Source organism: Syngnathus typhle, linkage group LG3 (assembly GCF_033458585.1).
Source record: "Syngnathus typhle isolate RoL2023-S1 ecotype Sweden linkage group LG3, RoL_Styp_1.0, whole genome shotgun sequence".
Lineage (NCBI taxonomy): Eukaryota > Metazoa > Chordata > Actinopteri > Syngnathiformes > Syngnathidae > Syngnathus > Syngnathus typhle.
This window is the reverse complement of record NC_083740.1, coordinates 20493374-20511287: the sequence shown is the minus strand read 5'-3', so window position 1 is coordinate 20511287 and position 17914 is coordinate 20493374. Positions and strand designations below refer to the sequence as shown.

General features: G+C 40.7%; 2 long non-coding RNA genes across 4 annotated transcripts in view; both read left to right on the top strand.

The window, feature by feature from the left end:
• Window positions 1-330: 330 nt before the first annotated feature.
• LOC133151885 (uncharacterized) lies at window positions 331-5680 on the top strand. The gene is made up of 3 exons (XR_009714008.1): window positions 331-943; window positions 4087-5154; window positions 5601-5680. It is a non-coding gene; the product is annotated as an uncharacterized LOC133151885 (long non-coding RNA).
• Window positions 5681-5795: 115 nt separating this feature from the next.
• LOC133151886 (uncharacterized) overlaps window positions 5796-17914 on the top strand; it is a 77302-nt gene continuing 65183 nt past the window's right edge. For 2 of the 3 annotated variants that reach the window (XR_009714011.1, XR_009714009.1), the window contains exons 1-3: window positions 5802-6274; window positions 6396-7338; window positions 7412-7507. This is a non-coding gene — a long non-coding RNA (uncharacterized LOC133151886). Of the gene's footprint in view, window positions 6275-6395; window positions 7339-7411; window positions 7508-17914 lie in introns of all 3 variants that reach the window. The other variant, XR_009714010.1, reaches the window with a different exon arrangement.

Genomic DNA, 17914 nt, shown 5'->3' with positions numbered 1-17914 from the left:
TTTGTTTCGGGCAAGTAAAATTTTCTCCAACTTGCCCGAGGGCAACTTGGGCAAAAAATAAGCTTCGAGCCCTGAATGGGTGCCGTGCAGTTACATCCTGGATCCCGGTCTGCTGGAGGACTTCTACGCTGCTCACCCCGATGCTCCTGGTCCGTCTGGGATCCGGCCCTAGAGGGGGGTTATGTCATGCTGTCGGGTTTTGTAGATTGTTTTGTTTTGTCCTGTCCTTCGTGTTATCACTTCCTGTTTTATTTTGTACATCACATTTCAGATCATGGGTCCTTCCTCTGCACGGCCATCCACTTGACCTTCTTGTTTTGATGACTACGTACACCTGTGTCGTCCGCCCTGATTGTCTGCACCTGTGTCCTCCCCCGTCCGTGTGTGTATTTAGCCTGCGTCTTCCCCTTGTCTTGTGCCAGTGCGTCTTGCTAGTCATGATCACCAGCGACTCCGTAGTCACAGATATTCCCTGTGAAAGCCTTGATAGCAGAGACATTTTGTCCAAGCTCTGTGTTTTGCTCGCGAGATTTTGCCTTTGTTTTTCCCTCAGTTTGAGGCGCTTTTTGTTTGCTGTTCTCAGTCCTTTTTCCCCTCGTGTTGAGGCGCTTTTGTTTTTGCCTTTTTCCCTCATCGTGAGGCACCTTTTGTTCTGGGAGCTGTCTTCCGTGAAGGAAATAAACTCCTTTTTTTTTTAAACTTTGCATTTGAGTCCTCTCCCTGCTCTGAGCTTGACACACCCCTGGTTTAGTGTGTACTTCCACAACTTCCTTGTGCATGGCACGGTAGACTCAGCAATCAGTTCTCTAAAGATGGCGTCAGAGTGAGAAGCAGCGCAGACCATGTCAGGACATCTTCTAGGATCATTAACGGACTCTGTTCAAGATTTGACACTGGCTATAAGATGGGGCGCTACAAAGGATATTGACGGTACCAGCTATTGGTGAGACCCAAGTTTCCTCCCCGTTGAACAGTATATTGTGAGCTACCATATTATGTGTCCATTGAAACCAGGGCTGTGGACTCGGTTGGATTTTTGCACAGAGTCCGAGTCCGGCTTATTGACCATGAGTCCGAGTCCGGCTGTCCATTTTTTCTGTTAATTAATGTGACTGCTTAGTCTTTATTCAAGGCTAATTTAGATCAAAATCTAAACAATTACAACAGTTTTGTGATGGCTTTGTCTTTATTAAATATTTAAACGAGTACAATAAACAGATACTTTCAAGTTTTAATCATTAATTACACCATTATAGCTCAGACATTTATCTAAACACAAATAATTAGTGACGACCCCACAACTATCGAAACACATCAATGATATAAGCTGGGTGACGTAATCGTCCTTGATCGTAACCTATGCTCCGTTTCCCCCCCCAAATCTAGCTTCTCTCGCTGCTCCTGGGTTCTTCCATCTTAGCTGCGTGCGGGGCATTGTGGGTCTTGGACGTGCACGCACACAGGCAGGCATGGGCGCGCACGCAACAATTAACTTTGTCTTCATAACAAGCAAGCAGGGCTGTGGACAGTATTCCTACGCGCATTCTCAGCAGCATGTACGTGCAGGCTCCCGTTTTTTTCCGTGTATAATGCGCAAAATTTAACTAATTTATTGTCCTAAAATCTAGGTTGCACATTATACATGGGTACAATGTTTTTTAATTGTTTTTTATTTTTTATTTTTTTAAGAAAATCATGGTACAACAGGACTGATCGACAAAGACGTGGAACAAAAAGATAGGGTGACATTACCAAAGACAGGAACAGACATGACAGTAACACATGCAATGATCCCACGGTGAGCGAGGGGCAGACAGGACTTAAATACAAAACACGTTACATTGATTGAGGTGACACAGGAAGGGAAGGGCGACGGGAACATAAACTATGGCAACCTAGACACATAGCAAAACTGGGGACGAGACATGATAAATCTCCCTCGAAATAAAACTTGAAAGCACCTTTCTTCTTGTTTGTTGTCAATCGCGCATCACATTCAGCCATCCTGCCCAACATACTTAGGTAGTAAAATTCATAATTGACGACACATCGTTGGCAGCGATGGTGCAATCCTTGTTGGTGTATTGTCAAATATTGTTTGGTTTTTAATCTCCATCGCAAACCGGATATCATACGGAGGCCGCCATCACAGATGCGCAGAACGGATGCGCAAGACACATCAGCTATATAAAGAGTGAGAAATCAGTTTTCTTCCCATTACTTTCAATTCACAGTTTAATTAGCTGTTTCAATCAACAAATAACAAAATGCGTATTACAGGTAATATTTTATTTCACAACACTTTGCCTTGTTCCTTTCTTCTCTGCTGTTCACTTCAAACACCCGCCACACAAACGCAATGCTCTCGTATCAGACGCTTGCTCGATGACCTGCTCGTTTGCTGTCACACTGTACCCTACACAAATCTGAAACATTTGTTGCGGCTCCGAGTCACAACAAGGGGCAAGTTTTAGTTTCCAAGGGTGTTTTTATTCCTCTTCAACGTCTCTCCCATACAGAGCCACCTTTTTCACATTTCTGCACGTCACTTTCCTCTCTTTTCATCTGATTGCGGTGATGCCTTTACGGGCAGTCGGAGAAAACAACGGCAACAAAAAAATATACATCCAGCCTAGTTAAGACCATATCAAAGACTATAAAAATGGGACCCATTGCCTCCCTGCGTGTGTGACGATCATTGGGACTTTAAAAAAGGAAAAAAAAATTGCGTGCGTATTATACATGGGTACAGGCTTTTTTCCAGCATCAACATGCCATTTTTAGAGTGCGGATTTTACATGGGGGCTCATTATACACGGCAAATAACGGTAAATTTATCTTCATAACAAGCAAGCAGGGCTGTGGACAGTATTTCTACGCGCATTCTCAGCAGCATGATGAAAATAAAATTGAACGTATTTTTTTTTTATTGTCGGACTCTGTGGACTCTGTCAAAATCAGCTCCGAGTCCAAGTCCGGCAAAAATGACCGAGACTGACAGTCTGAGTAATTAGCCCTGATTGAAACCTATTAGGACAATAATAAACACCTTTTCCAAGTCAACCTTAACATTGAGCATTTCGGTGAAAGCTAATTCTGCTTTCTGATGAGGTTCGCTTCAACAGTTTGCCAAAAAAAAAACAATGAGGTAGACAGCAGTTTGTGATGGCTGGAGTCATCTTTCCAAATTCTGATACATAGCTGCTACAAGTTGCATTGGTAGTAGTCCAGTGGTAGGATTCTCGCCTGCCACGCGGGAGGCCTCTGTTTGACTCCCAGTCAAGGCAGTTTATTTTGAGTGGCTGTGAGTAAATTTAAAGTTAAAGTCAGCTTTATTGTCAATCTCTTCACATGTCAAGACACACAAAGGAACCGAAATTACGTTTTCTCTATCCCACGGTGACGAGACATATTACACGATAGACAAACAAGTAAGCGACACAATATAAAACAAGGCACAAATAATAAGAGTGATGAATAAATAATAAACAGATAACAATAAATAAGAGGAGCAAAACTGAGCCAGTGTGCATACAGCAGACAGTAAGCATAGCGCAAAAGTACAGGAAGCTACGCAGTACTGGGACGCGAGTTCAGGATCCTAATAGCCTGGAGTATGAAGCTGTTGATGAGTCTGGTGGTGCGGGAGCGCAGGCTCCTATACCTCTTCCCAGAGGGCAGAAGATCAAACAAAGAGTGAGCGGGGTGACTCTAATCACTCACAATCGTGGTCGCCTTGGGGGTGAGATGGGAGATGTAAATGTGTTTCAAGGAGGGAAGTGCAGCACCAATGATCTTACTAGCAGAGTTCACTATGCGCTGCAGGGCCTTCAAGTTGTAGACAGTGCAGCTGCCACCCCAAACAGCAATACAGCTGGAGAAGACGCTCTCAATGGTGCCACGGTAAAACGTAGTCCTGACGGCCGGAGGAGCACTCGCTCGCCTGAGTTGAATTCATACATCTGGTGCCATTATTCTATATCATTTGTGCACATTTGTTGCCCTAAAATACATAATGATTAGTATATGCTTGTTTGAAACCACTAACATCCATCCATCCATTTTCTATACCACTTGTCCCCACAGGCATGCTGGAGCCTATCCCAGCAGTCATTGGGCAGTAGGCGGGGGACACCCTGAACCGGTTGCCAGCTCATCGCAGGGCACACTGAGACGAACCACCACCCGCACTCGCACTCACACCTAGGGGCAATTTGGAATGCTCAATCGGCCTACCAAGCATAGTTGGGAGGAAACCAGAGTGCCCGGATAAAACCCACGCGGGCTCGGGGAGAACAAGCAAACTCCACACAGGAAGGGGCAGAGGTGGAATCGAACTGACATACTCCTAAATGTGAAGCGGATGTGATAACCAGTGCGCCACCAAGCTGCCAGAACCTCTAACATTTGGGTCAAAATACTTATGTGTGAGTCTACTAACACCTAAGGATACAGGGAATCGCACGGCTGTGTTAACCTCCGTAATGAAATAATTGTCACTGGTGAGTGAGCACATACTGTGAATGACACACTGGTGATCTTGACATTGTGCAAAGAGAACCTTGGCTGAATCTTTGGGTTGCAGAGCCGGATGACTGTAACCTTAGGGCTGGATGTCCTTGAGACACACGGCTGCTGCTGCTAATCTGACAAAAAAAGGAACACTTATCCTTCCAGGTCATATTGTCCAGTTTTCCCAGCCACAGACAGTGCCAGGTTATTGTCAGACCACTCCATTACAGTATTCCCTGCTGAAACAGCATCCAGAAGCAACACTTGGTCAATCCTGCCAACACCAAAACCCTGGCATAAAGTCAAGATCAGCTTTATTTGCCAAGTTTGTGCATGCCAAACAAGGAATTTGTCTTCAGTTGATCTCAGTCTCTGTACAACAATCAAGTGACTAACAACATTCAGGTGACTAACAACATTGAAGTGGCAAGAACAGGATATTTATTGCCTAGAGATGTCACTAAGACTCTGAGTGGTGTGAGTTCATCAGAGCTACAGCCTGGGGGAAGAAGCTGATCGTCCGTTGCAGTCTGTGCTTGTCTTGTTTGGTGGCTGATCCAAACCAGTGATGGAGGTGCAGAGGATAGACTGGATGATGGCAGTTGAAGAGAGAGCATCAGCAATGTGTACATATTTTGCTAGGTTAGACAATCTCATATACGTTTTAATGTTCATGTGTGCAAATCTTCTCATTATTTTATATAAACATAACAGCTCAATCAGAACACGAATACAACACACAGAACTGTGTAAACACACACATGCACGCACACACGCATATATATATATATATAATCAATCATTTATCGCGGTTAATTGGTTCCATAATCCACCCGCGATAAGTGGAATATGCGAAGTACGGTCATGTTAACAAGAAGTACTGGGCAGGCTAACGAGTCAACGAAAAGATTCTAATTCGCCATCGTGCTAACACCGAAAACGGACCTCTAAAGGAATGTAAACAAACATTTAGAGCAATACTACATTGTGTCCAGTGTGATCATTATACATGGTGCCAGAAGTGGCAAACTGTGAGTCTCCGTGTTATTTTGAGCTAAAGTGTTAGCTGACGAAATGTTTTTGTGCAGTTTGAACCGAAACTGACCACTAGGAAGACTACGACAGAGCCCCGAGCGGAGTGCTAGCTTGTTAGCACCAGCACACAGGCAAGTAAGGCGAGCAACGGTGCACCTGAAGTCCCACATGTGAAAGACAGAATCAAGGGAGATAGCGACAGCTGTGCAACTGCCCCCCCCCAGACCCATTTGACTTTTCAACCCCTCCAGAATGGCCGCGGTGGATCTTCAGATTCGAGAGGTTCCGCATCAGAACAGCTCTTGACAACAGGGAGGAAGAATACCAGGTGAATTCACTCCTATATGCAATGGCAGATGCAGCGGATAATGTGCTCGCAGTTTTGCCAATAACTGAGGCTAATAAAAAGAAATATGCGACTGTTAAAGCAGCATTTGAGCAGCACTGTCGGAAAGCACACACCGATGGCCAATGTTTTTTGCCTCTGCTGCGGAAAAAGCGCGATAGAGACTCGGATTGTGTCCGTCTGAACCACCGCACTCCTTTTTCAGGACTCAACATTCTCCACAGAATAACATTTAACCGCTCATTTTTGTTGAGACGTATTAAAAACAGGAGCGGCGCAACGATGTGGATCCAGGTCCGCAAGAAGACCCGAACCATGGACGATCTTTCCAGGCTGACCAACATCGAGACCCTCCGCGTGAAAATACAGGACATCTTCAATGTGAGCCCACAGGAACAGCGCCTCTTCTACCGCGGGAAGCGGATGGAAGATGGCCACACAATATTTGATTATAATGTGGGTCTCAATGACATTGTCCAGCTGCTGATTTGCTCCCAAACAGATCCTCCGGACAGGCCTCTGGCCAAGGACCCCCGATAAAGACAATGATCGCAACGACACAGACTGCCGACGAGAGCAAGCCGGACGTCATTGCCCCTAATAACTCAGCTAGCACAAAAAATGGCATCAAGCCTTCGAGTCCCATGTGCGACACCCAACCGCTGACATCCAGCAAGGACACGCTAGTGGATCCGGGAATCGGGAAATACAAAATTAATCAGCTAGTAGACTGCAGGGACGTGACCGTGGGCGCCTGGTTTGAAGCCTGTGTAGAAAACGTGATGCGCACCCCAAAAGGACCCATCAAGAACAAGGTGGGGCGGCCATTCATGAAAATAATTTCGACGGAAAAAACCCACAAAAATCCGCGGATCCGCGGAAAATTCTCATCCCTGACTCCGAGAGCAACGAAGCCACCACATCCCAGACGGACTACTCTGAAGAGGACGTCATCTATCACATTAAATATGAGGACTACCCCGAGAACGGTCTGGTGACCGGGCATCTCCGCCCAGATAGGAAACTTGGTGGAAAGTTGTGGAATACGTCATACACACAGATCGCAGCTCAAAGAACCACTGCTGCCTACTCCCCTGCCGGACCGCCCGTGGCAAAGGATCGGAATGGATCTGTTCAAGTGGTCAAGAGAGAGTACTTGTTGATCGTAGACTATTTCTCAAAATACATTGAAATAGCTCTGATCGTCACTTCAGCCGAAGTGCTTTTGAACTCCGCTATTAAAGAGGTCTTTGCCAGGCATGGGACTGCAGAGATTGTGGTATCTGACAAGGGGCCCCAGTTTTCATCATCAGTGTTCAGGGAGTTTGCGAAAGAGAACAACTTCACAAGCAGCCCCCGGTACTCTCAGGCAATGGGGAGGCGGAAGGCATGCTACGGACCATCAAAGACTTGTGGAAAAAAGACAGCGACCACAGATTTGACAGGTGAGTCACGCCCTCTGCTGTCCGTTCACCCCTCCAGAATGTTGAGATTTGACTCACCTGTCAAATCTGACAGGTGAGCCATGCCTTCATTCATCAGCTGATAAAGACATGTCACAACCACACCAGTGACACTCTGATGAAGGCGGAAGTACACGCCGAAACATGTCAGGTAAATAAACCTAGATAATTTGTCTGTGATAAAAGAACCAGTTAAATAATCTATAAGTGAAGACAAAATGAACGTAGTTCAGCTATTACGAGAACGTTTCGGAGAGAAATGCGTCAAGGAATTGCACCTCCTGGAAAAGCTGACGAAGAAATGGGCTCGCTACTGGAACCACCTGAGGTTCAACCAACGTTGCCGGGATGAAGAGGTAACGCCAGCCAGCCTGACAGTCAAAACCCGATACCAACCAGGAACGCGGAGAGGATTATCAGGAGAGTGCGGATGACTCAACGAACGGATACAATGCACAACCAACAAACTCAACAACATCAACAGTGAACTACAGCGGCTGACGGAGCAGTTCAAACACTGGTATTCCCTGGATCATAACACGGCAACAACACTACACGGACACTTGGATAGCATACACGAACAGGAATTTACCGCCCCAAAAAAACGACACATCCGAAAATTAGACAGACTCATCGCACAAAAAAAGACACAACCGGACCGCACACACATCAACGACAAATGGATTCACAACATGTCACGTCACAAACTCACACAGGCAGAGTGCAGCATACTAGCTAAGGACTCAACTCGGCGATCACACTCAAAAACATACCCCACAAGGATTTCATTTTCGCCACGGAGTTGGCATGCGAAAAAAATACACAATCCAGCACAGAAAGCAGCACTACGTAATGAAATTGCAAGTATACTAAAAATGGCTAAATCACCACCCGGCAATGTTACCAAACAGGAAGCAAGAGCAATGAATACACTAGCAAAAAATAAAGACATCACAATCCTCCCAGCAGACAAAGACAGAACAACAGTAATCATGGACACAGAGATTTACGAAGAACAGATGCTACAGGACGACACCTATGAAGTGGTTAAAAAAAGACCCACCAGAAGGCCAGAAAAAAACCTCAAAGCATTACTTAAACCACTACTTATTGGAAATAAAATAGACAAACAGTCATACAATGACTTAGTACCCACAGCAAACATCATCCCCAGGATCTATGGCACGCCAAAAATCCATAAACCAGGTACACCTCTCCGCCCCATTGTAGACAGCATAGGATCGGTTACCTACAACCTTTCAAAAGCACTCACAGAAATAATAAAACCACTACTAGGACTCACAGATCAACACTGCAAAAACTCAAAACAACTCGCCACAGAACTCACCCACATAAACGTACAGAAGATGAAATGTTCATATCACATGATGTCATTTCATTCTTCACAAAAACACCCACATAGGCCACCATACACATAGTACATGACAGATTATTATATTATTGTACAGGTCATCACTCAACTTCTCCATTTCATCGCCACTTCCACATACTTCCAATACAGGAACACAATTTACAGACAAAAAGAAGGATTCCCCATGGGAGACCCACTTTCTGCCATCCTGTCCAACCTTTTCATGGAGGACTTGGAACAAAAGCACACACCGACCAATACCTCCTCTGGACATCTGAACACCCCACTATACATAAACTGTCTGTAGTCAGAACATTACACACACTGAGTACAGAACACAGGAATGAAAACTCATACAACATGCACTTAAAAGATGTCAGTATCCACAATGGGCAATAACTACAGGTGCAGGAAAGGTAAAAAAACAACACAGGGAGGACAGAAAAAACAAACAGGTAAATAAGAACAGAGGAATGGTGACGTTGCCGTACGTGAGAGGGATTACGGAACGCATCCAAAGAACCATGAGAAAGGTTCTTGGATCTGATATTCTTTTACACCAAGTTTGGGCTATGTTCTTATGTTAAAACTCATTCTCACGCCTGCACATAAAGGACTACAAAATAAGCCAAATCAAGAAAACGTAACCGATCTAAGCAGATCGTGAACCCGCAAGTTTGTTAGCAGACTGCTAACAGCTGATTTACCGGGGAACAGCTGATTGAGCTGTCAAAGAGGGCTGCGACCAACGTGAGCAATATGGGCCAGAATAAAACCCTAACCATGTCCACGGAGGAGGTTGAGGACATAAAAAGTTCACTTGACTTCCTTTCGGAAGAAGTTTCTGCTGTAAGGATGCAGCAAAAAAACATCTTGGCACTGGTGGAAGAGGTAAATGCTCAATGCTGAGAAGGACAAGCGGCTTGCCTACCTTGAAAGTCGGGTAGCGGACATCGAGCAATACACAAGAATAAATGACATTGTCATCACGGGAATAGCAATCAAACCTATATCTTATGCAAGGGCAGTGACGGCAAGTAACGATGGCTGTGAGCAACATGCAAGCTCAGCCGAGCAACAGGTAGCAGAGTTTCTGCAAACTAAAGGAATAACTATGGACTCCAACCAGGTTGAAGCATGTCATCCACTGCCCAGAAGAAACAGTAACGACAAGCCTGCAGTCATTCTGAAATTTGTCAACAGGAAGCACAAAGTTGCACTTCTAAAGCAGGGTAAGTTGCTCAAAAAGTACAGACATCTACATAAATGAACTTTTGACAAAGACCGATGCAAAGAAAGCACGTCACTTGAGACGAAGGAAAAAAATACAGAGTACATGGACCAAAAATTGCAAGATATACATCAAGCTTAATGGATCACCAGACGAGGCCAAGATACTGATGGTGAGGAGTATTGAGGAACTGGAAAAGCTCGAATAAGTATCCTCAATAGAAAATCAACTGGAGTGGACTTGGAACTGAATGGCGGTAACAACACAAAACACAAACATAATGCTCAGGGACACTACTCAACCGACATTTAGCAACAAAGGACATGTAACACAGTGGATACAAGAACATGAACAACTCCAACTAACAATGATTACAATGAAAGCAGCACTCTGGACATAGATCAGGACATTGACCCAGACAATAATTTCTTCTCCACCACAAACAACACGTTATTATTACAGCAATGATCAGTACAATACGGACATCTTAACAAAAAATAAGCTATCTATTATCCATTTCAATAGCCGGAGTCTATATAACATTTTTAGTAGCATTCGGGATTACTTAAACACATTCAAACAACCATTTAATATAATAACTATTTCTGAGACCTGGATTACGACTGAGAAGGGAATGCACTTTGAGATGGAAGGCTATGAATTCATATAGAACAACAGACAGAGAAAGGGTGGGGGTGGTGTTGCAATCTATGTTGATTTGAATATGAAATTCAAGATTGTAGAGGCTATGACACAGGTGGTGGACAATCTTCTTGAAAGTCTCACAATACAGATGTGTTGAAAAGAAAAAATACATTATTATAAGCTCTGTCTACGTATAGAGCTCCTGGTTCTAGCATTGAGACATTCACAGAATGGATAGAAAGTGTGATTATACAAAAAGGCAACAAAAATATTTTTATTTGCGGGGATTATAACATTGATCTTTTAAATCCAAATAAGCAACAAAATATTGATTATTTTTTTAAATATAATGCATAGCCTGAGTCTCTTTCCTACAATCACTAGACCCACGAGAGTAACATCACAGAGTGCTACTCTGATAGAAAACAGGACAACAAGCGGGTTATTAATTGTGTGAAGGCGAAGGCCTTCACACATATGTTATTCTACTCCATTAACTTTATTGTGTGAAGGCGAAGGCCTTCACACATATGTTATTCTACACCATTCTCTATTATTGTGTGAAGGCGAAGGCCTTCACACATTGTTATTCTACTTTATTATTATTTTTATTAAACAACTTATTCCTCCCACTTTTTTGACATCCAACTACTCCCACATGCTTCAACCGATTCACCTCGTTCAAACTTTCACACGTTCCAAAAATTCATGGCAAGCTTGCCACTTTTTTTCTCGTTCATAACATTTACCGTTTTTAAGTAATTAGCAAATTTGTGCCTTTTATTTCCCCATTCATTCTTAATGGCAATGTCAACCCGAGCCAGTTTCCTGTAGTGGGTTCGATTCCCACATTGGGCGTCATTATTTATTTTACTCTTTATTCTTCCCGCTTATCATTTTCAACGCTTATCATTTGTAACTAACATTCGCATTCAACATTCATTACATTAAGCAATTTCCACCACTTTGATTACGTATTCGCATTCAACAAACACATTCAATACATTAACCAAATTCAACCAGTCTGTAGACAGGGACACAATTAGCTCGTGGGAAACACAAGTGATTCCAGTACACGAGCATCTTTCCCGAGTGGTATCAAATCCCGCGTCAGTTCGATTCCCACATTGGGCGTCATTATATATTTTACTCTTTATCCTTCCCGGTTATCATTTTCAACGCTTATCATTTGTACCTTTTTTGTAACATTTGTAACATTTCATTTTTAACGCTTATCATTTGTACCTTTTTGTAACATGTATTTGTAACATTTTCCCATTTATTTCACAATTATTTCTTTCCCTTTTCATTCTTCCCGCTCATCATTTTTAACGCTTAACGTTTCTAAATTAACATCTGCCTTCGCCTTCACACGCAATTTCTTCCGAAATTGCAATTCTAGTTGTGTGAAGGCGAAGGCCTTCACACATATGTTATTCTACACCATTCTCTATTATTGTGTGAAGGCGAAGGCCTTCACACATATGTTATTCTACACCATTCTCTATTATTATTATTATTGTGTGAAGGCGAAGGCCTTCACACATATGTTATTCTACACCATTCTCTATTATTATTATTGTGTGAAGGCGAAGGCCTTCACACATATGTTATTCTACACCATTCTCTATTATTGTGTGAAGGCGAAGGCCTTCACACATATGTTATTCTACACCATTCTCTATTATTGTGTGAAGGCGAAGGCCTTCACACATATGTTATTCTACACCATTCTCTATTATTATTGTGTGAAGGCGAAGGCCTTCACACATATGTTATTCTACACCATTCTCTATTATTGTGTGAAGGCGAAGGCCTTCACACATATGTTATTCTACACCATTCTCTATTATTATTATTATTGTGTGAAGGCGAAGGCCTTCACACATATGTTATTCTACACCATTCTCTATTATTATTATTGTGTGAAGGCGAAGGCCTTCACACATATGTTATTCTACACCATTCTCTATTATTGTGTGAAGGCGAAGGCCTTCACACATATGTTATTCTACACCATTCTCTATTATTGTGTGAAGGCGAAGGCCTTCACACATATGTTATTCTACACCATTCTCTATTATTATTGTGTGAAGGCGAAGGCCTTCACACATATGTTATTCTACACCATTCTCTATTATTAGTGTGAAGGTGAAGACCTTCACACTATTGTTATTCCTGTCCTTTATTATTAGTGTGAAGGTGAAGACCTTCACACTATTGTTATTCCTGTACTTTATTATTATTATTATTCTACATCTTCCGCTCACTTTTTTGACGCTTAACTAGTTCCACATACTTCAACCGATTCACTCCGTTCCACTTTTCACTTATTCCAAATATTCATGGCACGGCTGCTTAGATTTTTTTCGTTCAAAAATTTTTCCGTTTTCGCAAAATTCACAAATTTATGGCGAATTTCGCCCCATTCATTCTTAATGGCAGATTCAACATTTCACATTAACGTTGTTCCAGTTTGAAATTCACATCATTCAACACATTCAAATCACATTGGGGACATTCCCAAACTTGCCTAATTCAACATTTTCACGTTTTCACCTTTTATTTTGAAATTCACACCCAATTCCTTTTTCCCTTTTCCCTTCTCATTTCTACATTTTTCAACCGATTCAACCCATTCCAACTTTCAACTGTTCATCTTTTGCCTACCTATTCCACAACTTCCCACTTACCGAAAACTTCACATCTTTTATTTTGAAATTCAACCAAAATTCTCTAAAAATTCGTTTTTCTACTCTAATTTCCACATTTTTCAACCGATTCAACCCATTCCAACTTTCAACTGTTCATCATTTTTCTACCTATTCCACAACTTCCCAAAAACTTCACATCTTTTATTTTGAAATTCACAATATTCCCTTTTCCTTTCTCATTTCTACATTTTTCAACCGATTCAACCCATTCCAACTTTCAACTGTTCATCATTTTTCTACCTATTCCACAACTTCCCACTTACCAAAAACTTCGCGTCTTTTATTTTGAAATTCACACCCATTTCCTTTTCCCCTTCTCATTTCTACATTTTTCAACCGATTCGACCCATTCCAACTTTCAACTGTTCATCTTTTTTTTTCCTATTCCACAACTTACCAAAAACTTCACATCTTTTATTTTGAAATTCACACCCAGTTCCTTTTCCCTTCTCATTTCTACATTTTTCAACCGATTCAACTCGTTTCAACATCATTCTGCAGCATTCCTTAAATATTTATTCAACTTCTTCACCTTCACACGCAATTCCTTCAGGAATTGCAAATTCTAGTTATTGTGTGAAGGCGAAGGCCTTCACACATATGTTATTCTACACCATTCTCTATTATTATTATTATTCTCTTTTATTCTCCACACTTTTTTGACACGTTTCATCTTCCACATAATTCATCCGATTCACTCCATTCCACTTTTCACGTATTCCAAATATTCACGCGACGAGCGCTTGTATTTTTCTCGTTCCGAAAATTTTCCGATTCCGCAAAATTCCCAAAATTCCGACAAATTTTTCCCCATTCATTCTTAATGGCACATTCGACATTTCACATTTACGTCGTTCCAATTTGAAATTCACATCATTCAGCACATTCTAATCACATTCGGAAGGATTCTCGACATTCCCAAAATTCCCAAATTCGAAAATTTCACGTTTTCACGTTAAAAATTCCGACAAATTTTCACAAAATTTCGTTTTTCACCTCTAACTTCTACATTTTTCAACCGATTCAACTCGTTCCAACTTTCAACTGTTCATCTTTTGCCTACCTATTCCACAACGTCCCACTTACCAAAAGCTTCACATCTTTTATTTTGAAATTCAACCAAAATTCTCTAAAATTTCGTTTTTCTACTCTAATTTCTACATTTTTCAACCGATTCAACCCATTCCAACTTTCAACTGTTCATTATTTTTCTACTGATTCCACAACTTCCCACTTACCAAAAGCTTCACATCTTTTATTTTGAAATTCCCACCCAATTCCTTTTCCCTTCTCATTTCTACATTTTTCAACCGATTCAACCCATTCCAACTTTCAACTGTTCATCATTTTTCTACCTATTCCACAACTTCCCACTTACCAAAAACTTCACATCTTTTATTTTGAAATTCACACCCAATTTCCTTTTCCCTTCTCATTTCTACATTTTTCAACCGATTCAACCCATTCCAACTTTCAACTGTTCACTATTTTTCTACCGATTCCACAACTTCCCACTTACCAAAAGCTTCACGTCTTTTATTTTGAAATTCACACCCAATTCCTTTTCCCTTCTCATTTCTACATTTTTCAACCGATTCAACCCATTCCAACTTTCAACTGTTCATCATTTTTCTACCTATTCCACAACTTCCCACTTACCAAAAACTTCACATCTTTTATTTTGAAATTCACACCCAATTTCCTTTCCCCTTCTCATTTCTACATTTTTCAACCGATTCAACCCATTCCAACTTTCAACTGTTCATTATTTTTCTACCGATTCCACAACTTCCCACTTACCAAAAGCTTCACGTCTTTTATTTTGAAATTCACACCCAATTCCTTTTCCCTTCTCATTTCTACATTTTTCAACCGATTCAACCCATTCGAACTTTCAACTGTTCATCATTTTTCTACCTATTCCACAACTTCCCACTTACCAAAAACTTCACATCTTTTATTTTGAAATTCACACCCAATTTCCTTTTCCCTTCTCATTTCTACATTTTTCAACCGATTCAACCCATTCCAACTTTCAACTGTTCATCATTTTTCTACCTATTCCACAACTTCCCACTTACCAAAAACTTCACATCTTTTATTTTGAAATTCAACCAAAATTCTCTCAAATTCCGTTTTTGTACTCTAATTTCTACATTTTTCAACCGATTCAACCCATTCCAACTTTCAACTGTTCATCATTTTTCTACCTATTCCACAACTTCCCAAATACTTCACATCTTTTATTTTGAAATTCACACCCAATTCCCTTTTCCCTTCTCATTTCTACATTTTTCAACCGATTCAACCCATTCCAACTTTCAACTGTTCATCATTTTTCTACCTATTCCACAACTTCCCACTTACCAAAAACTTCACATCTTTTATTTTGAAATTCACACTCAATTCCCTTTTCCCTTCTCCTTTCTACATTTTTCAACCGATTCAACCCATTCCAACTTTCAACTGTTCATCATTTTTCTACCTATTCCACAACTTCCCACTTACCAAAAACTTCACATCTTTTATTTTGAAATTCACACCCAATTCCCTTTTCCCTTCTCATTTCTACATTTTTCAACCGATTCAACCCATTCCAACTTTCAACTGTTCATCATTTTTCTACCTATTCCACAACTTCCCACTTACCAAAAACTTCACATCTTTTATTTTGAAATTCACACCCAATTCCCTTTTCCCTTCTCATTTCTACATTTTTCAACCGATTCAACCCATTCCAACTTTCAACTGTTCATCATTTTTCGACCTATTCCACAACTTCCCAAAACCTTCACATCTTTTATTTTGAAATTCACACCCAATTCCTTTTTCCCTTCTCATTTCTACATTTTTCAACCGATTCAACCCATTCCAACTTTCAACTGTTCATCATTTTTCTACCTATTCCACAACTTCCCACTTACCAAAAACTTCACATCTTTTATTTTGAAATTCACCACAAATTCTCCAAATATTCTACATTTCTCAAGTAATTCAACACGTTTCAACATCGTTCGGCAGCATTCCCCGAAGAAGTTATTCATACATTTCGCCTTCACACGCAATTTCTCCAGAAATTGCAAAATTCTAGTTATTATTATTATTCAACTTATTCCGCTCACTTTTTCGGCGCTTAACTACTTCCACATACTTCAACCGATTCACTCCATTCCACTTTTCACTTATTCCAAATATTCATGGCAACACTGCTTAGATTTTTTTCCTTCCAAAAATTTTCCGTTTTCGCAAAATTCCCAAATTTACGGCGAATTTTGCCCCATTCATTCTTAATGGCAGATTCAACATTTCACATTTACGTTGTTCCAGTTTGAAATTCACATCATTCAACACATTCAAATCACATTGGGGACATTCCCAAACTTGCCAAATTCAACATTTTCACGTTTTCATCTTTTATTTTGAAATTCACACCCAATTCCTTTTTCCCTTTTCCCTTCTCATTTCTACATTTTTCAACCGATTCAACCCATTCCAACTTTCAACTGTTCATCTTTTCTCTACCTATTCCACAACTTCCCACTTACCAAAAACTTCACATCTTTTATTTTGAAATTCAACCAAAATTCTCTAAAATTTCCTTTTTTCTACTCTAATTTCTACATTTTTCAACCGATTCAACCCATTCCAACTTTCAACTGTTCATCATTTTTCTACCTATTCAAGAACTTCCAACTTACCAAAAACTTCACTTCTTTTATTTTGAAATTCACACCCAATTCCTTTTTCCCTTCTCATTTCTACATTTTTCAACCGATTCAACCCATTCCAACTTTCAACTCTTCATCATTTTTCTACCTATTCCACAACTTCCCACTTCCCAAAAACCTCACATCTTTTATTTTGAAATTCACACCCAATTCCTTTTTCCCTTCTCATTTCTACATTTTTCAACCGATTCATCCCATTCCAACTTTCAACTGTTTGTCTTTTGCCTACCTATTCCACAACTTCCCACTTCCCAAAAACTTCACATCTTTTATTTTGAAATTCACACCCAATTCCTTTTTCCCTTCTCATTTCTACATTTTTCAACCGATTCAACCCATTCCAACTTTCAACTGTTCATCCTTTTTCTACCTATTCCACAACTTCCCACTTACCAAAAACTTCACATCTTTTATTTTGAAATTCACACCCAATTCCTTTTTCCCTTCTCATTTCTACATTTTTCTACCGATTCAACCCATTCCAACTTTCAACTGTTCATCATTCTTCTACCTATTCCACAACTTCCCACTTACCAAAAACTTCAGATCTTTTATTTTGAAATTCACACCCAATTCCTTTTTCCCTTCTCATTTCTACATTTTTCAACCGATTCAACCCATTCCAACTTTCAACTGTTCATCATTTTTCTACCTATTCCACAACTTCCCAAAAACTTCACATCTTTTATTTTGAAATTCACACCCAATTCCTTTTTCCCCTTCTCATTTCTACATTTTTCAACCGATTCAACTCGTTTCAACATCATTCTTCAACATTCCTTAAATATTTATTCAACTTCTTCACCTTCACACGCAATTCCTTCAGGAATTGCAAATTCTAGTTATTATTCTCTTTTATTCTCCACAC